The sequence below is a fragment of the Nerophis ophidion genome, linkage group LG18, assembly GCF_033978795.1.
Source record: "Nerophis ophidion isolate RoL-2023_Sa linkage group LG18, RoL_Noph_v1.0, whole genome shotgun sequence".
NCBI lineage: Eukaryota > Metazoa > Chordata > Actinopteri > Syngnathiformes > Syngnathidae > Nerophis > Nerophis ophidion.
In genome coordinates, this window is record NC_084628.1 from 36,249,851 (window position 1) to 36,269,181 (window position 19,331).

Below are 19,331 nucleotides of genomic sequence, written 5' to 3' on the forward strand. Positions count from 1 at the left end.
TGAGTTTACATTATTCACCCAAGGAACTTTAGTTATCAGAGAGTTCCGGTTGGACAGTTAACTCGGTTTGAAAGCTCTAAAACATACCGGTGTAGTGAGTTTAAATTATTCACCCAAAGAAATGTAGTTATCAAAGAGTTCCGGTCGGACAGTTAACTCGCCATGAAAGCTCTAAGACATACCGGTGTAGTGAGTTTACTTTATTCACCCAAGAAACTTTAATTATGAGAGAGTTCCGGTCGGACAGTTAACTCGCTTTGAAAGCTCTAAAACATACCGGTGTAGTGAGTTTACATTATTCACCCAAAGAAATTTAGTTATCAGAGAGTTCCGGTCGGACAGTAAACTCGCCATGAAAGCTCTAAAACATACCGGTGTAGTGAGTTTACTTTATTCACCCTAGAAACTTTAGTTATTAGAGAGTTCCGGTCGGACAGTAAACTCGCCATGAAAGCTCTAAGACATACCGGTGTAGTGAGTTTACATTATTCACTCAAGGAACTTTAGTTATCAGAGAGTTCCGGTCAGACATTAACCTCGCCATGAAAGCTCTAAAACATACCAATGTAGTGAGTTTACATTATTCAACCAAGGAAATTTAGTTATTAAAGAGTTCCGGTCGGACAGTTAACTCGTCAAGAAAGCTCTAAAACATACCGGTGTGGTGAGTTTACATTAATCACCCAAGGAACTTTAGTTATCAGAGAGTTCCGGTCGGACAGTTAACTCGCTTTGAAAGCTCTAAAACATACCGGTGTAGTGAGTTTACATTATTCACCCAAAGAAATTTAGTTAACAGCGAGTTCCGGTCGAACAGTTAACTCGCCATGAAAGCTCTAAGACATACCGGTGTGGTGAGTTGACATTATTCACCCAAGAAACTTTAGTTATCAGAGAGTTCCGGTCGGACAGTTAACTCGCTTTGAAAGCTCTAAAACATACCGGTGTAGTGAGTTTACATTATTCACCCAAGGAACTTTAGTTATCAGAGAGTTCCGGTCGGACAGTTAACTCGCCATGAAAGCTCTAAGACATACCGGTGTAGTGAGTTTACTTTATTCACCCAAGGAACTTTAGTTATTAGAGAGTTCCGGTCGGACAGTAAACTCGCCATGAAAGTGCTAAAACATTACGGCCTAGTGAGTTTACATTATTCACCCAAAGAAATTTAGTTATCAGAGAGTTCCGGTCGGACAGTAAACTCGCCATGAAAGCTCTAAAACATACCGGTGTAGTGAGTTTACTTTATTCACCCTAGAAACTTTAGTTATTAGAGAGTTCCGGTCGGACAGTAAACTCGCCATGAAAGCTCTAAGACATACCGGTGTAGTGAGTTTACATTATTCACTCAAGGAACTTTAGTTATCAGAGAGTTCCGGTCAGACATTAACCTCGCCATGAAAGCTCTAAAACATACCAATGTAGTGAGTTTACATTATTCAACCAAGGAAATTTAGTTATTAAAGAGTTCCGGTCGGACAGTTAACTCGTCAAGAAAGCTCTAAAACATACCGGTGTGGTGAGTTTACATTAATCACCCAAGGAACTTTAGTTATCAGAGAGTTCCGGTCAGACAGTTAACTCGCCATGAAAGCTCTAAAACATACCGGTGTAGTGAGTTTACATTATTCACCCAAGGAACTGTAGTTATTAGAGTGTTCCCGTCAGACATTAAACTCGCCATGAAAGCTCTAAAACATACCGGTGTAGTGAGTTTACATTATTAACCCAAGGAACTTTAGTTATCAGAGAGTTCCGGTCGGACAGTTAACTCGCTTTGAAAGCTCTAAAACATACCGGTGTAGTGAGTTTACATTATTCACCCAAAGAAATTTAGTTATTCAGTTAAACTCCATCCATCCATTTACTACCGCTTATTCCCTTTGGGGTCGGGGGGGCGCCGGTGCCTACCTCAGCTACAATCGGGCGGAAGACGGTGTACACCCTGGACAAGTCGCCACCTCATCGCAGGCCGCCCATCCAAATGATGAGAATCAGGTGTCCTAAAAACTTGGCCCAGTGTATAAAATCAAGCACTTAGGCAAGGAGTTTCTACAAACATTTGTGAAAGAACGGGCCGCTTTCAGTGATTTCCAGCATGGAACTGTCAAAGGATGCCACCCGTGTAACAAATCCAGTCCAGAAATGTCCTCGCTTCTAAATATTCCGAAGTCAACTTTAGCATAAGAAAAGTGAAGATTTGGGGAACAACAGCAACTCAGCCACCAAGTGGTAGGACACCTAAACTGACATAGAGGGGTCAGCGCATAATGCAAAAACGTTCCGTTGATATAGAGCTCCGAACTTCATGTGACCTTCCAATTAGCCCACGTACAGCACGCAGAGAGCTTCATGAAATGGGTTTCCATGGTTGTGCAGCTGCATCTAAGCCATAAATCACCAAAGCGTGGGATGCAGTGGTTTAAAGCACTTCGCCACTGGACTCTGGAGCAGTGGAAACGCTTTCTCTGGACTGATGAGTCACGGTTTTTCATCTAGCAATCTGATGGACCAGTCTGGGTTTGGAGGTTGCCAGGGGAACGGGACATTATGGAGTGCATTATGCCGTGTGTGAAATTTGGTGGAGGAGGAACTTTTTTGGGTTGTTTTTTAGGATTTGAGCTTGGTCCCTTAGTTCCAATAAAAGGAACTTTGAATGCTCCAGGATACCAAACCATTTTGGACAACTCCATGCTCCCAACCTTGTGGGAACAGTTTGGAGCGGAACCCTTCCTCTTCCAAGATGACTTTTGTGCACTGGTGCACAAAGCAAGGTCCATACAGACGTGGTTGATGGAGTCTGGTGTGGATGAAACTTGACTGGCCTGCACAGAGTCCTGACCTGAACCCGATAAAACCCCTGTGGGATGAATTAGAACGGAGACTGAGAGCCAGGCTTTCTCAACCAAGTTCCATACAGACACGGATGACAGAGTCTGGTGTGGGTGAACTTGACTGGCCTGTGCAGAGTCCTGACCTGAACCCGATAAAACCCCTGTGGGATGAATAAGAACAGAGACTGAAAACCAGGCCTTCTTGACCAAGGTCCATACAGACATGGGGACGACGTGGCGAAGTTGGTAGAGTGGCTGTGCCAGCAATCGGAGGGTTATTGGTTCAATCCCCACCTTCTAGCATCCTAGTCATGTCCGTTGTGTCCTTGGGCAAGACAGTTCACCCTTGCTCCTGATGGTTCCTAGTGAGTGTCTTGCATGGCAGCTCCCGCCGTCAGTGTGTGAATGTGTGTGTGAATGGGCGAATGTGGAAATACTATCAAAGCGCTTTGGGCTCCTTAAAAATGGGTAGAAAAGTGCTATACGATTACAACCCATTTACCATCTACCATGGATGACAAGAGTTTGGTGTGGATGAAACTTGACTGGCCTGCACAGAGTCCTGACCTGAACCCGATAGAACCCCTTTGGAATGAATTAGAATGGAGACTGAGACCCAGGCTTTCTCAACCAAGGTCCATACAGACATGGATGACAGTCTGGTGTGGGTGAACTTGACTGGCCTGCACAGAGTCCTGACCTGAACCCGATAGAACCCCTTTGGAATGAATTAGAACAGAGACTGAGACCCAGGCTTTCTCAACCAAGGTCCATACAGACATGGATGACAGAGTCTGGTGTGGGTGAACTTGACTGGCCTGCACAGAGTCCTGACCTGAACCCGATAGAACCCCTTTGGAATGAATTAGAACGGAGACTGAGACCCAGGCTTTCTCAACCAAGGTCCATACAGACATGGATGACAAGAGTCTGGTGTGGATGAATCTTGACTGGCCTGCACAGAGTCCTGACCTGAATCCGATAGAACCCCTGTGGGATGAATTAGGAACGGAGACTGAGACCCAGGCCTTTTCAAACGCTTTTGGAAGAATGGTTGAAATTTCCTATAAAAAACAACAACTCTGCAACCTTGTGGACAGCCTTCCCAGAAGAGTTGAAGCTAGGAATGGGATGGCTTATGCCGCATAGGTACCAAGGTTTTATTGCTTGTTTTTGCTCCAACAGGCAAAATTTCACCCTTGCATAATCTTTTTAAATAGATTGCCGGAAATGCTCATAAAGGTGTGGACTCGGTATGTCACCGTGTTTTCCGTTTCTCCGCGAGTATATTCCCCGTAAATGTTAGCAGGAGTGTGTTTTATTGAAACGGTTCCATGGAGGGTAATGCAGATAACGCCCGAGTCTTGCAATCTAACGAGGGACAAAATGAACAGTTATGGTTTAAGGTAATCACGCTCCTCCGCGGTGATGTAGTCTTCTCCTCCGTGCAGACTGCAGAACTGCAGTCTGCACGGAAGAGGAGAACTGCAGAATGCCATGATGCTCGTTTGAAGCGTGGGAAAGTCATAAAGCCATGATTTAGTCCGTCAGACGGTCTTTTTTTTAATTATTATTTCATCGTGGCTGCACAGAATGATGAGTTTTTTTTCAAACATGGTCATCATTGCTGGATGGATAATTATGGTTTTATTGAGATGAACTATATGTGCTTGTGTTTTTTATAACTAATGAACTACCTTTTTTTTTTCTCTTATCTGTCCTCATTAAAAAAAAAAAAAAAAATGCATTTATGTTAAGTGATGATTTAAAATGGCTTTAATGGCGCCGCTGCTTTATGGCTTTGTTAGCGGAGATGAGATTTAGGGCTCTTTCAAGGGAACCGGATCTTGAGGTCCAATTTAAAAAGAGCCAAGAAACTGGCTCATTTTTTGTTTTTTTCTTTTTAAAAAGTACTAGTGTAGAACCAATTAGTCACGATTTGCGTCTTCATAATTTTAATTTAAACAATGGCTTTTCAGTCGGCAGAATTGTATTGTAAAATGTAGCATGCTTTTTACACCGAATTACTGTAAATTGTATGGTGCTGCGATGAGTTGGCAACTTGTCCAGGGTGTAACCCGCCTTCCGCCCGATTGTAGCTGAGATGGGCGCCAGCGTCCCCCGCGACCCCAAAAAAGGGAATAAGCGGTAGAAAATGGATGGGATGTATGGTCCTGTATTATTATATTTTCAATAAAAACTATGCTGCAAGGTTGTTTTTACTGTTAAAATTTACAGCCGTTTTTACACTGCATTAATTCTGGCTACTAAGCTGCAAATTTTTATTTTTTTACTGTAAAATCCACGGCCGTTTTTACAGTGCATTTGTTGGGATGTCGCATGGCTGCAGTTGTGTGACCTCAAGTATGCAAAAATCCAGGAGAGCAGAAAGCCGGTAAGATGATTTTAATTTCATCAAAGTAAAAGATATAAACAGAAAGCAGTCTTGCATGGAGATGTTCCCAACATGGTTTTAACTTCGAGCACTGAGGAGTGCTCGAGTGAAACATAAATAGACCTATGTTGATTGACCGCAGCTGAGGACCGCTGCCAATCAACGGCGAGTGTGACAAAAACAGTGCTCAGCGGAGTAAACAGGAAGTATGACAAAATAAGAGCACTGAACAGGAAACAAAGTACAAAACACGAAAAACTATCAGAAAGTAAGTGACAGATCGTTACAGGACCTCCCCCTCAAGGAACAGATACCAGATGTTCCCTGGAAAAGAAAAATGGAAAAAAATGTCCACAAAGTAAGGGAGGATGGAAGGAGGATTTGGTGGAAGGTCGCCAAACCTCGTGTCCCCGCAGCCAGCGAGGGAAAGTCAGGTGGCGACGGCGCGTAGAGCGCCGCTGGAACTGGCGGGGCGGGCGGCCACGGAACAGCCACATCATTGGCCGAAAAAGAGACGAGTGCATCCCGCGAGGAGGACGCCCAGGGCACGGCCACATCCGCGGCTGACGTGGAGGCGGGCGCGCTGAAGCAGGCCCGGAGACAGCAGACAAAGCGGCGGGGGCTGCAGCCAAAACAGATACCTCTGCAGGAGGCGGCTGAGGAGCCGATGTTGGTGCCGGCGTGGAAGCGGCAGACGTCATCAACGGCGTGGAAGCGGCAGACGTCATCAACGGCGTGGAAGCGGCAGACGTCATCAACGGCGTGAAAGCGGCAGACGTCATCAACGGCGTGAAAGCGGCAGACGTCATCGGCGGCGTGAAAGCGGCAGACGTCATCGGCGGCGTGAAAGCGGCAGACGTCATCGGCGGCGTGAAAGCGGCAGACGTCATCGGCGGCGTGAAAGCGGCAGACGTCATCGGCGGCGTGAAAGCGGCAGACGTCATCGGCGGCGTGAAAGCGGCAGACGTCATCGGCGGCGTGAAAGCGGCAGACGTCATCGGCGGCGTGAAAGCGGCAGACGTCATCGGCGGCGTGAAAGCGGCAGACGTCATCGGCGGCGTGAAAGCGGCAGACGTCATCGGCGGCGTGAAAGCGGCAGATGACGCCGGGCGAGGAGCAGCAAATGCTGGCCGAGGAATAGCGGATGCCGGCGGTGACGAAGCCCGGCGTGGTGCTGCTCTTGGCGGCGTTGGGGCTCGGCGTGGAGCCGGCGTTGGGGCTCGGCGTGGAGCCGGCGTTGGGGCTCGGCGTGGAGCCGGCGTTGGGGCTCGGCGTGGAGCCGGCGTTGGGGCTCGGCGTGGAGCCGGCGTTGGGGCTCGGCGTGGAGCCGGCGTTGGGGCTCGGCGTGGAGCCGGCGTTGGGGCTAGGCGTGGAGCCGGCGTTGGGGCTAGGCGTGGAGCCGGCGTTGTGTGCCTGGCTGCACCGCAGTGTATAGTGGGCCCCCCTCCACTAGGTGGCTGCCAGACACCGTTCACACGTGCGGGAAAACGTGCCTGCTCGTCGGAGTCCCCCGGTGCGAAAACCAGGGACGGGCGGGAGGGGACCAGGAGGAGGGACGAAGACACGTCCCGTGCCAAGTCCCAGCAGGAGGACAAAAGCGACCTCACTGTGGGCTCCACTGGAGCTCTCGGCGGACCAAAAAAGAGAGCGGGAGCTGGCAAAAAGAGCAGCCGGGGAGCAGCCGCTGGAAGCTGCGTAGGAGCAGCCGCTGGAAGCTGCGTAGGAGCAGGGAGAAGCAGCTCAGCAGACGACGGGAAGGATGGCGGCGGCGGACGTGCCGGTCGGAGAGCCGCAGTCGGCGACGGAGCCGCAGGAGCCGCGAGACGTGAAGGAGGAGGCGGGCGCGCCGGTCGGTGAGCCGTAGCCGGCAGCGTTGCCGAGAGGAAGGATGGCGGCGGAGGACGCGCCGGTCGGAGAGCCGTAGCCGGTAGCGTTGCCGCGGGAGCCGCGAGGCATGCAGGAAGTGGCGGACGTGCTGGTCGGAGAGCCGTAGCCAGTCGTTGAGCCGAGAGGAAAGACGGCGGCGGGGGACGCGCCGGTCGGAGAGCCGAAGCCGGTGGCGTTGCCGCGGGGAGAGGGTCCGCGTCTGTAGGCTGGGACCGCACAAACCTGGCCTTCAAGTCCTCCAGGAATTGTGCGGTCCAGAACGTCGGCTGAGGATTGCCGACAGGGATTCTCGCGAGGTCACAATTTTCTGGCTCGAAGTTACTGTTGGGATGTCGCATGGCTGCAGTTGTGTGACCTCAAGTATGCAAAAATCCAGGAGAGCAGAAAGCCGGTAAGATGATTTTAATTTCATCAAAGTAAAAGATATAAACAGAAAGCAGTCTTGCATGGAGATGTTCCCAACATGGTTTTAACTTCGAGCACTGAGGAGTGCTCGAGTGAAACATAAATAGACCTATGTTGATTGACCGCAGCTGAGGACCGCTGCCAATCAACGGCGAGTGTGACAAAAACAGTGCTCAGCGGAGTAAACAGGAAGTATGACAAAATAAGAGCACTGAACAGGAAACAAAGTACAAAACACGAAAAACTATCAGAAAGTAAGTGACAGATCGTTACAGCATTACTGTAAATGGAAAAACGGTACGGTACAATTTGGATTTTCTTTTTAAGAAAACAAATCAAAGTTGTTTTTTTTAAGTAAACAGGCAGCTCAGTCATTGGAATTTTACCGTAAAATTACAGTTTTTACATAGAAAAAATTGCCAATTTTGTTTACTGTAGAATCTACAGTTGTGTTTTTTGTTTTTTATGAGTGCTTTACTGTAAATGGAAAAACACTTATTTTTACGGTAAAATTCTGGCTACTAAGCTGCAAGTTGTTTGACTGTAAAATCCACGGCTGTTTTTACAGTGCATTACTGTAAATGGAAAAATTTAATTTTCTTTTTCATGGGAAAAATTGGGACAATTTGCATTTTATTTTCTAAAAACAAATCTGAAGGATTTACGGTAAACAGGCAGCTCAGTCAACAAAATGTTTACCGTAAAATGTGCATAGTTTTTACAGTGTATTACTGTGAATATAGAAATCTTCATAGTAACATTTGCCCAGTTTTGTTTAATGTACAATCTACAGTTTTGTTTTTTATGAGTGCTTTACTGTTAATGGAAAAACACTTTTATTTTTACGGTAAAATCCTAGCTACTAAGCTGCAAGTTGTTTGTTTTACTGTAAAATCTAAACCTGTTTTTACAGTGCATTACTGTAAATGGAAAAACAGCACAGTACGATTTGGATTTTCTTTATAAAAAAAAAATCGATGGTTTTAAAATAAACAGGCAGCTCAGTCAACAAAATTTTTACCGTAAAATGTGCATAGTTTTTACAGTGTATTACTGTGAATAAAGACATTTTCATAGTAACATTTGCCCAGTTTTGTTTACTGTAGAATCTATAGTTTGTTTGTTTTTTTGTTTTTTTTTATGAGTGCTTTACTGTAAATGGAAAAACACTTTTATATTAAATGGTAAAATTCTGGCTACCAAGCTGCAAGTTGTTTGTTTTACTGTAAAATCTACGGCCGTTTTTACAGTGCATTACTGTAAATGGAATAACGCTATTTTCTTCTTCATTGAAAAAATTTGGACAATTTGCATTTTATTTTTGAAAAACAAATCTGAAGGTTTTAGGGTAAACAGGCAGCTCAGTCGACAGCATTTTACCATAAAAATTTACACAGTTTTTACAGTGTATTACTGTGAATAAAAACATCATCTTCATAGAAAAATTTTGCCAGTTTTGTTTACTGTAGAATCTACAGTTTTGTTTTTTGTTTTTTATGAGTGCTTTACTGTAAATGGAAAAACACTTTTATTTTTACGGTAAAATTCTGGCTACCAAGCTGCAAGTTGTTTGTTTTACTGTAAAATCTACGGCCATTTTTACAGTGCATTACTGTAAATGAAATAACGGGATTTTTTTCCTTAATGGAAAAAATTTGGACAATTTGCATTTTATTTTTGAAAAACAAATCTGACGGTTTTACCGTAAACAGGCAGCTCAGTCAACATAATTTTACTGACATAGCATCTACAGTGTATTACTGTGAATTAAAAAAATCAGCAATACTCTTATGGTCATAGTAATATACCACTTATTTTTACGGTAAAATTCTGGCAACCGAGCTTTAAGTTGTTTTTTTTCCTGTAAAATGGACGGCTGTTTTTACAGTGCATTACTGTAAATGAAAAAACAGTACGGTACAATTTGGATTTTCTTTATAAAAAAACAAATAGAAAGTTTTAAAATAAACAGGCTGCTCAGTCAACAAAATTTTACCGTAAAATGTGCATAGTTTTTATAGTGTATTACTGTGAATAAAGACATCTTCATAGTAATATTTGCCCAGTTTTGTTTAATGTAGAATCTACAGTTTTGTTTTTTATGAGTGCTTTACTGTAAATGGAAAAACACTTTTATTTTTACGGTAAAATTCTGGCTACTAAGCTGCAAGTTGTTTGTTTTACTGTAAGATCTAAAGCTATTTTTAAAGTGCATTACTGTAAATGGAAAAACAGTACATTACGATATGGATTTTCTTTATAAAAAAAAAATCGAAGGTTTTAAAATAAACAGGCAGCTCAGTCAACAACATTTTTACCGTAAAATGTGCATAGTTTTTACAGTGTATTACTGTGAATAAAGACATTTTCATATTAACATTTCCCCAGTTTTGTTTACTGTAGAATTTACAGTTTGTTTGTTTTTTTTGTTTTTTTATGAGTGCTTTACTGTAAATGGAAAAACACTTTTATATTCTACGGTAAAATTCTGGCTACTAAGCTGCAAGTTGTTTGTTTGACTGTAATATCTACAGCTGTTTTTACAGTGCATTACTGTAAATGGAAAAATGGGATTTTCTTCTTCTTGGAAAAAATTCGGACGATTTGCATTTTATTTTTGAAAAACAAATCTGAAGGTTTTACAGTAAACAGGCAGCTCAGTCGACAGAATTTTACCATACAAATGTACATAGTTTTTACAGTGTGTTACTGTGAATAAAAACATCATCTTCAAAGAAAAATTTGGCAAGTTTTTTTTTACTGTAGAATCTACTGTTTTGTTTTGGGGTTTTTATAAGTGCTTTACTGTAAATGGAAAAACACTTTTATTTTTACGGTAAAATTCTGGCTACTAAGCTGCAAGTTTGTTTTACTGTAAAATCTACGGCCGTTTTTACAGTGCATTACTGTAAATGGAAAAACAGGATTTTCTTCTTCATGGAAAAAAATGTGGACAATTTGCGTTTTATTTTTGAAAACCAAATCTGAAGTTTTTACGGTAAACAGGCAGCTCAGGCGGCAGAATTTTACCGTAAAATTTACATCGTTTAAAAAAAAAAAACAGCATTACTTTCATCTTTGTCGTTAAATTCGGCCAGTTTTGTTTACTGTAGAATCTACAGTTTTGTTTTTTTGTTTTTTATGAGTGCTTTACTGTAAATGGAAAAACACTTTTATTTTTACGGTAAAATTCTGGCTACCAAGCTGCAAGTTGTTGTTTTTTTTTACCGTAAAATCTACGGCTGTTTTTACAGTGCATTACTGTAAATGGAAAAACGGGATTCTCTTTTTCATGGAAAAAACTGGGACAATTTGCATTTTATTTTTGAAAAACAAATATGACGGTTTTACCGTAAACAGGCACCCCATTCAACATATTTTTACTGACATAGCATCTATAGTGTATTACTGTGAATAAAAAAAAACAGCAATACTCTTATAGTCATAGTAATCCACCACTTATTTTTATGGTAAAATTCTGGCAACTGAGCTGCAAGTTGTTGTTTTTTACGGTGCATTACCGTTAATGAAAAAATGGTACAGTACAATTTGGGTTTTCTTTTTGGAAAAACAAATCTGAAGGTTTTACAGCAAACAGATTTTACCGGTAAAATTGACATTGTTTAAAAAAAATAAAAATCGCAATGTACTATCTTTCCTTTTGACTTTGTGCGATTTTATTTTATTTTTTTGCCATTTTTGTTCATTCGACTCCCACAAATTGCACAATGCAGCAAGGCGTTAAATCCTGTACAAGATTCATTCATAAAGGTTTATAGATCTACCTGCGGAAGGATTACGAACATCATTATCAAAACCTCAGTGCAAATCTACTCCTTAGGAACTAGGCGGAACCTTTAATCCTCCCGTTCACTCGTTCATGTCCTTGTAATGACATGAGATTGTGTCATCAGCAGCACCAGCTTCAAGTCATCAATCCAGTTAGCCTTGGTGGACTTAAAACCACCCCCGACACTTTTTTTTTATTTTTATTTTTTTTTCAATTCTCCGGCCTTCCAACCATTTTCTCATGGTTCTTATCAGCAGATGGAGTTTGCTCCGTCGCCGTGGAGACGGCTGGATCGGTCTGCATTTGTAATCTGGTGCTTAAATTTAAGCCGACGAGGAGGAGAAGTCCTAATTGTGTTGTGGATGTAGCGAGAGATTTTTACTGAACTTGCATGTTAACCACTCGTTGTTTTTATATCCGTGTCTTAAAAAAAAAAAAAAAAAAGTGGGCTAATGAGCGCACAGTTTTGGAAATGCTACAAAAGGATGCAATTTGCAAGGACAAAAGAATTAAAAATGGACATGCAAAATAACAATTAACCCACATAAAAGCCCACGACTAAAGTAGATGTAAAGTGGGGGATGACTACATTTGTTTTTGTTTTTTTAATCAATGTTTACTTATATAGCAGGAGTGTCTCAAAGGGCTGCACAAGCCACAACGGCATCCTCGGCTCAGATCCCACATCAAAGCAAGGAAAATCTCAACCCAATGGGACAATGAGAGTCCGTATTGGATATAACAAAATTATTGTGAGAGTCCAGTTCATAGTGGATCTAACATAATAGTGTGAGAGCCCAGTCCATAGTGGATCTAACATAATAGTGAGAGTCCAGTCCATAGTGGATCTAACATAATAGTGGGAGAGTTCAGTCCATAGTGGATCTAACATAATAGTGTGAGTCCAGTCCGTAGTGGATCTAACATAATAGTGGGAGAGTTCAGTCCATAGTGGATCTAACATAATAGTGTGAGTCCAGTCCATAGTGGATCTAACATAATAATGAGAGTCCAGTCCATAGTGGATCTAACATAATAGTGTGAGTCCAGTCCATAGTGGATGTAACATAATAGTGTGACAGTCCATAGTGGATCTAGCATAATAGTGGGAGTCCAGTCCAAAGTGGATCTAACATAATAATGAGAGTCCAGTCCATAGTGGATCTAACATAATAGTGAGAGTCCAGTCCATAGTGGATCTAACATAATAGTGAGAGTCCAGTCCATAGTGGATCTACCATAAAATTTGTGATAGTCCAGTCCATAGTGGATCTACTATAATGGTGAGAGTCCGGTCCATAGTGGATCTAACATAATAGTGTGACAGTCCAGTCCATAGTGGATCTAACATAATATAGTGAGAGTCCAGTCCATAGTGGATCTAACATAATAGTGAGAGCCCAGTCCATAGTGGATCTAGCATAATAGTGTGACAGTCCAGTCCATAGTGGATTTAACATAATAGTAGGAGTCCAGTTTATAGTGGATGTAACATAGTATTTGTGACAGTCCAGTCCATAGTGGATCTAACATAATAGTGAGATTCTAGTCCATAGTGGATATAACATAATTGTGAAAGAGAGTCCAGTCCATAGTGGATCTAACATACTGTTAAAGTCCAGTCCATAGTGGATCTAACATAATAGTGAGAGTCCAGTCCATTGTGGATCTAACATAATAGTGCGATTCGAGTTCATAGTGGATATAACATAATTGTGAAAGAGAGTCCAGTCCATCGTGGATCTAATGTAGTGTGAGAATCCAGTCCATTGTGGATCGTACAGGAGCTAATGGAGTCTTAAACAAACGGAACATAACTAAACAAAACATGACCACAGAACATGACAGGGAGACTGGTGCACAGACAGTCACTACGTGATCCTTGACAGGATCCGGGACAGGGTCCCAGTCGATTCCAAGACGACTGGGGAGCCTTTTCTGCTGCAGCCTTCTTTGCCTTTGCAGCCATCGTGGTAGTTCTTAAATCCATCGTCTTCCGCCCGCTTTGCCGTTGAGGTCTTCACCGTATCCCTGGCTAGGGGAAAGTCAGGTACTAGGCCTTTGCCAGGGCCCACCTGGGGTAAGATTAGTGAAGGGGTTAAATTCCTAGTGCCCCAAGACCCCATAGAGGAGCCTCCACTTTAACGACATGCCCAGGACACGGTGTATATTTACAACGTTTGTCGAGACCTGTAATTCTAAACAATAGTGAGTCTTTAGTAGCCAAGGTCTACGCAACTGACGTATCTCAATTGGCTTGTCAAATACTGTAAGTTTACCGCGTTGTATTACCAACGCTGCTCTTAATAGGTAATTACTTTTTTTCAGATTTTCATGGCTATCCATGGAGCAATAAAAAAAAACTAATTAATTCCTAGCTTTCTTTACTAATGAAAAGACTTGCGATAAACAAAATCCTCAGTCGCCGAGTGGTTGACCTACAGATAAGGATTTCAATCACATAAAAAGCGGTGTGTTCCCAAAACCTGACCCTGAAGTCAGCAAAATAGCTTCCGACACCTTTAAGTAGACCCGTGTTTTAATGATTGGATGAAATGTAATTAAAAAAGCATGCGCAGGTTCAGCTGAATCACCCCAAAATAACCCCGACACGTCTTAAATGTCCAATAGCAGCTTAGGTCCGGGCCTGACCCTGATGACCTTGCCCTGCAGCTGTATTGGATTGGTGCGTATTGACTAGCTTGGACACACTCCTACATACTATTAATCTTTTCTTGAGCTCCAGTGGCTAAGGTTGTAAATAAAAGTGATCGCTCAATCCTGGTGATCCCATTGGCAGCTTTAATTGAAACCATTTAGTCACATTTAATGTAAAGAGCTATGTTCTGTCACCAAAACTGGTTATTGAGTGTGACGCAGAATTAAAGATTGTAGCAACTCAGTTTTTTTTTTTACAAATGTTCGCCAAAACTACAGTGCAGGTCAAAGGTTTGGACACACCCCAGTCCATTTGAGGTGAGCTTGGGCCTAGAGAAGACGGTGGCGTTTCTGGGTGTTGTTGATCATTGTCTGTCGCTTTGCATGCATAGAGAGAGTGCAGTCCATAGTGGATCTAACATAATAGTGAGAGTCCAGTCCATAGTGGATCTAACATAATAGTGAGAGTGCACTCCATAGTGGATCCAACAAAATATTGTGAAAGTCCAGTCCATAGTGGATCTAACATAATAGTGTGAGAGTCCAGTCCATAGTGGATCTAACATAATAGTGAGAGTCCAGTCCATAGTGGATCTAACATAATTGAGAGAGTCCAGTCCATATTGGGGAATCTAACATAATAATGTTAGAGTCCAGTCCATAGTGGATCTGGAAAAATAGTGTGAGAGTCCAGTCAATAGTGGATCTGGCAAAATATTGTGAAAGTCCAGTCCATGGTGGATCTAACATAATAGTGTGAGAGTCCAGTCCATAGTGGATCTAACATAATAGTGAGAGTCCAGTCCATAGTGGATCTAACATAATAGAGAGAGTCCAGTCCATATTGGGGAATCTAACATAATAATGTTAGAGTCCAGTCCATAGTGGATCTGGAAAAATAGTGTGAGAATTTAGTCCATAGTGGATCGAACATAATAGTGTGAGAGTCCAGTCCATAGTGGATCTAAAATAATAGTGTGAGAGTCCAGTCCATAGTGGATCTAGCAAAATATTGTGAAAGTCCAGTCCATAGTGGATCTAACATAATAGTGTGAGAGTCCAGTCCATAGTGGATCTAACATAATAGTGAGAGTCCAGTCCATAGTGGATCTAACATAATAGAGAGAGTCCAGTCCATATTGGGGAATCTAACATAATAATGTTAGAGTCCAGTCCATAGTGGATCTGGAAAAATAGTGTGAGAGTCCAGTCAATAGTGGATCTGGCAAAATATTGTGAAAGTCCAGTCCATGGTGGATCTAACATAATAGTGTGAGGGTCCAGTCCATAATGGATCTAGCAAAATATTGTGGAAGTCTAGTCCATAGTGGATCTAACATAATATTGTGAGAGTCTATTCCATAGTGGATCTAACATAATAGTGTGAGAGTCCAGTCCATAGTGGATCTAACATAATAGTGTGGGAGTCCAGTCCATAGTGGATCCAACATAATGGTGAGATATATGAAAACAGATCAAAAACAGACCATTAATCGGCAGTGTGCCCTATGGTCTGGAAAATACGGTAATCTCTGTTCTTGAGACATGATCAAAAGGTGAAGTATACGCAAAAACATGTAGTCTAGACCCCAAGAAAGCATGTTTCATGTGGACTGGAACCATCATCGCTCCCCTTTGATGGACATGCTGACAAGGCCTCGCTATCAGGAGGAAACAACCGGATGGCATTGAGTTTCCGGTATGTGCTGAGACTGAGTTTGACCTGATGCGTTTCCGTTCCCTGAGCAAGCGGCTCTGTCCGTCCTCTGCTGAGTCATGGTGACTTTGAGAAGCTTTTAAAAAACTAAAAGTGTGAGACAGCTGAGGCTGCTTTACTACTGACTCCGGTGTAATCCAGGTAGTGAAACTGTTCAATGTCTGCCTGGAGAGGACTAAGATAAAAGCTGCTAACGTTAGTGGAATAGATCTCCTACATCATTCCGGCCTTACCTTTCCTGGGTGGGTGTGTTCGGAACTGCTTTTACACGTGTCGATACTTGCACAAAGAAAGGTGACATGCTTTTTTACTCCGATCCATAATTGATTGACGCTACAAGGCTGGGTTTAGGTCCCTGTGGCGTTGGAGGAGGTCTGAGTTACGTTGTACAATTTTACTTTCCGGGCAGTCTATGGTTTTAGTACTGTGATGGATTATGAATGGATGGGTTGATGGATGGACTAATAATTGAACGGATGGATGGACTTTGTAACCTAAGGGTTATTTTAAATATGTATCGGGCCGCTTAAGCTTCTGTTCCACAGATCTGTAGCTTTTTCGGGTCTACTGGTCTTTGTTTCATAGCCATTTGTCTTCCTACTTCTACCTCAAGGCTAGAATATATTATTTCGCCAGGTCGCTTGGCTTCCCTCTGAAAATATAGTAGAGATGTCCGATAATGGCTTTTTTGTCGATATTCCGATATTGTCCAACTCTTAATTACCGATTCCGATATCAACCAATACCGATATACAAATCCTTTTCAGTTGAATGCACGACAAAGACAAGATATTTGATGTTCAAACTCATAAACTTTATTTTTTTTTTTTTGCAAATAATAATTAACTTTGAATTTAATGGCTGCAACAAATGCCGAAGTAGTTGGGAAAGGGCATGTTCACCACTGTGTTACATCACCTTTTTCTTTTACCAACACTCAATAAACGTTTGGGAACTGAGGAAACTAATTGTTGAAGCTTTGAAAGTGGAATTCTTTCCCGTTCTTGTTTTTTGTAGAGCTTCAGTCGTTCAACAGTCCGGGGTTTCCGCTGTCGTATTTTACGCTTCATGATGCGCCACACATTTTCGATGGGAGACAGGCGCCCCAGGAAAGTACCCACACTCTTTTCTTACGAAGCCACACTGTTGTAACACACGCCGAATGTGGCTTGGCATTGTCTTGCTGAAATAAGCAGGGGCGTCCATGAACTAGATGACAACATATGTTGTTCCAAAACCTTTATGTACCTTTCAACATTAATGGTCCCTTCACAGATGTGTAAGTTACCCATGCCTTGGGTACTAATGCACCACCATAGATGCTGGCTTTTGAACTTTGCATCGATATCAGTCTGGATGGTTTCACATCCCCTTTGGTCCGGATGACACGATGTCGAATATTTCCCCCAAAAATTTGGAATGTGGACTCGTCAGACGACAAAACACTTTTCCACTTTGCATCAGTCCATCTTTGATGATCTCGGGCCTGGAGAAGCTGGCGGCGTTTCTGGATGTTGTTGATAAATGGCTTTCGCTTTGTATAATACAGCTTTAACTTGCACTTACAGATGTAGCGACAAACTGTATTTAGTGACAGTGGTTTTCTGAAGTGTTCGTGAGCCCATGTGGTGATATCCTTGAAAGATTGATGTCGGTTTTTGACACAGTGCCGTCTGAGGGACCGAAGGTCACAGTCATTTATTGTTGCTTTTCCGGCCATACGTGGAGTGATTTCTCCAGATTCTCTGAACCTTTTGATGATATTATGGACCGTAGATGTTGAAATCCCTAAATTTCTTGCAATTGCACTTTGAGAAACGTTATTCTTAAACTGTTTGACTGTTTGCTCACGCAGTTGTGGACAAAGGGGTGTACCTCGCCCCATCCTTTCTTGTGAAAGACTGAGCATTTTTTGGGAAGCTGTTTTTATACCCAATCATGGCACCCACCTGTTCCCAATTAGCCTGCACACCTGTGGGATGTTCCAAATAAGTGTTTGATGAGCATTCCTCAACTTTATCAGTATTTATGGCCACCTTTCCCAACTTCTGTGTCACGGGTTGCTGGCATCAAATTCTAAAGTTAATGATTAATGATCTTGGTAGTGCATTTAATTGAATATGGGTTGAAAATTATTTGCAAAAATCTTTGTATTGTGTTTATATTTACATCTAACACAATTTCCCAACTCATATGGAAACATGGTTTGTATATACTGTGGTGGAATCAACACATTATTAAGCCTAATTTTGTTGTGATGCATTAAACTTTACCATGAATTGATTAACGGGGACCCCGACTTGGTCAGCACGGCGGTAGATGGGTTAGTGCATATGCCTCACATATACGTAGTCCTGGGTTCAATCCCGGGCTCGGGATCTTTCTGTGTGGAGTTTGCATGTTCTCCCCGTGACTGCGTGGGTTCCCTCCGGGTACTCCCGCTTCCTTCCACTTCCAAAGACATGCACCTGGGGATAGGTTGATTGGCAACACTAAATTTGCCCTAGGGTGTGAATGTTGTCTCTCTATCTGGGTTGCCCCTTCGATGAGGTGGCGACTTGTCCAGTGTGTTCTCGCCTTCCGCCTGAAAGCAGCTGAGATGGGCTCCAGCAACCCCCACGACCCCAAAAGGGACAAGCGGTAGGAAAATGGATGGATGGATCTATCCATCCATCCATTTTCTACCGCTTGTCTTTTTGGGCGGAGTCTTTAAGGGACAACTGTGTGGCAGGGGTTCAAAGTCAGAAATGGGCAGGGTTTTTTTTATTTGGTCCTTTACACAATATGGAAATTAATGTAAAATTAAATTTGCCAATAGTAAGCTAACTACTTAGCTGTGTGTCCTTTGAAGGTAAAAGTGATTGCCATTTCTTTTGTGTGAACAAATTATTGTCACAATGAGTTAATTCACATTATCATAGGCTTGGAAGACATGAAAAGTAACAAAACACTGCTTTATTATTAGGCTATTTATTGTTAAAGATAAGCACTTTAGTATTGAACATTGAACAGTGCAACATGAACGTCGAAAAAAAAATACAAAAATAAATACCCAAATGGCAAAAAACTTGATGAAAACAACATCAAGTTGGAACTTATGGTCTTTCTCACTTAATGCTCGGACTAAACAACTGAAACACAATACAACTCTACTGTGAGAGAAATGTGATCCGGAGTAAACACAGTGCATTTTATTTTGAAAATCAACCCGGTGTTTTATTTTGTATTTTGTATTTTGTACACTACTTCCTGTGCCGCACGATCCGCTCTGCTCTGTGGAGAATTGATGTACCATGCTCCGACGTCCGGCAAAAACAAAAGCTGACACATTGAATGATAGAATAATACAGCGTTTTTCTGAAATATTACCCAAATTAGATGCTGAATAAGTGGACGGTGACTAGACCATAAGTCACAGGTTCAAGTTGCTCCACTGTCACGTCTCCTCAGTCAGGGGCGCAGTTGGCTCTCTCTCCTCTCTCTCTCACTCACTCGCCTTCTCTCTCTCTGGCGGAAGCGCAGGCTCAAACAACCCAGTATTACAAGAAAACGTGGAGTTTTTGTACCGCTGTTTTTATGTTTTGTTTAGTTTTTTTACATCCCTAACAGGAATTTATTAATTTTGTTTAAAGAAAAAAAACACAC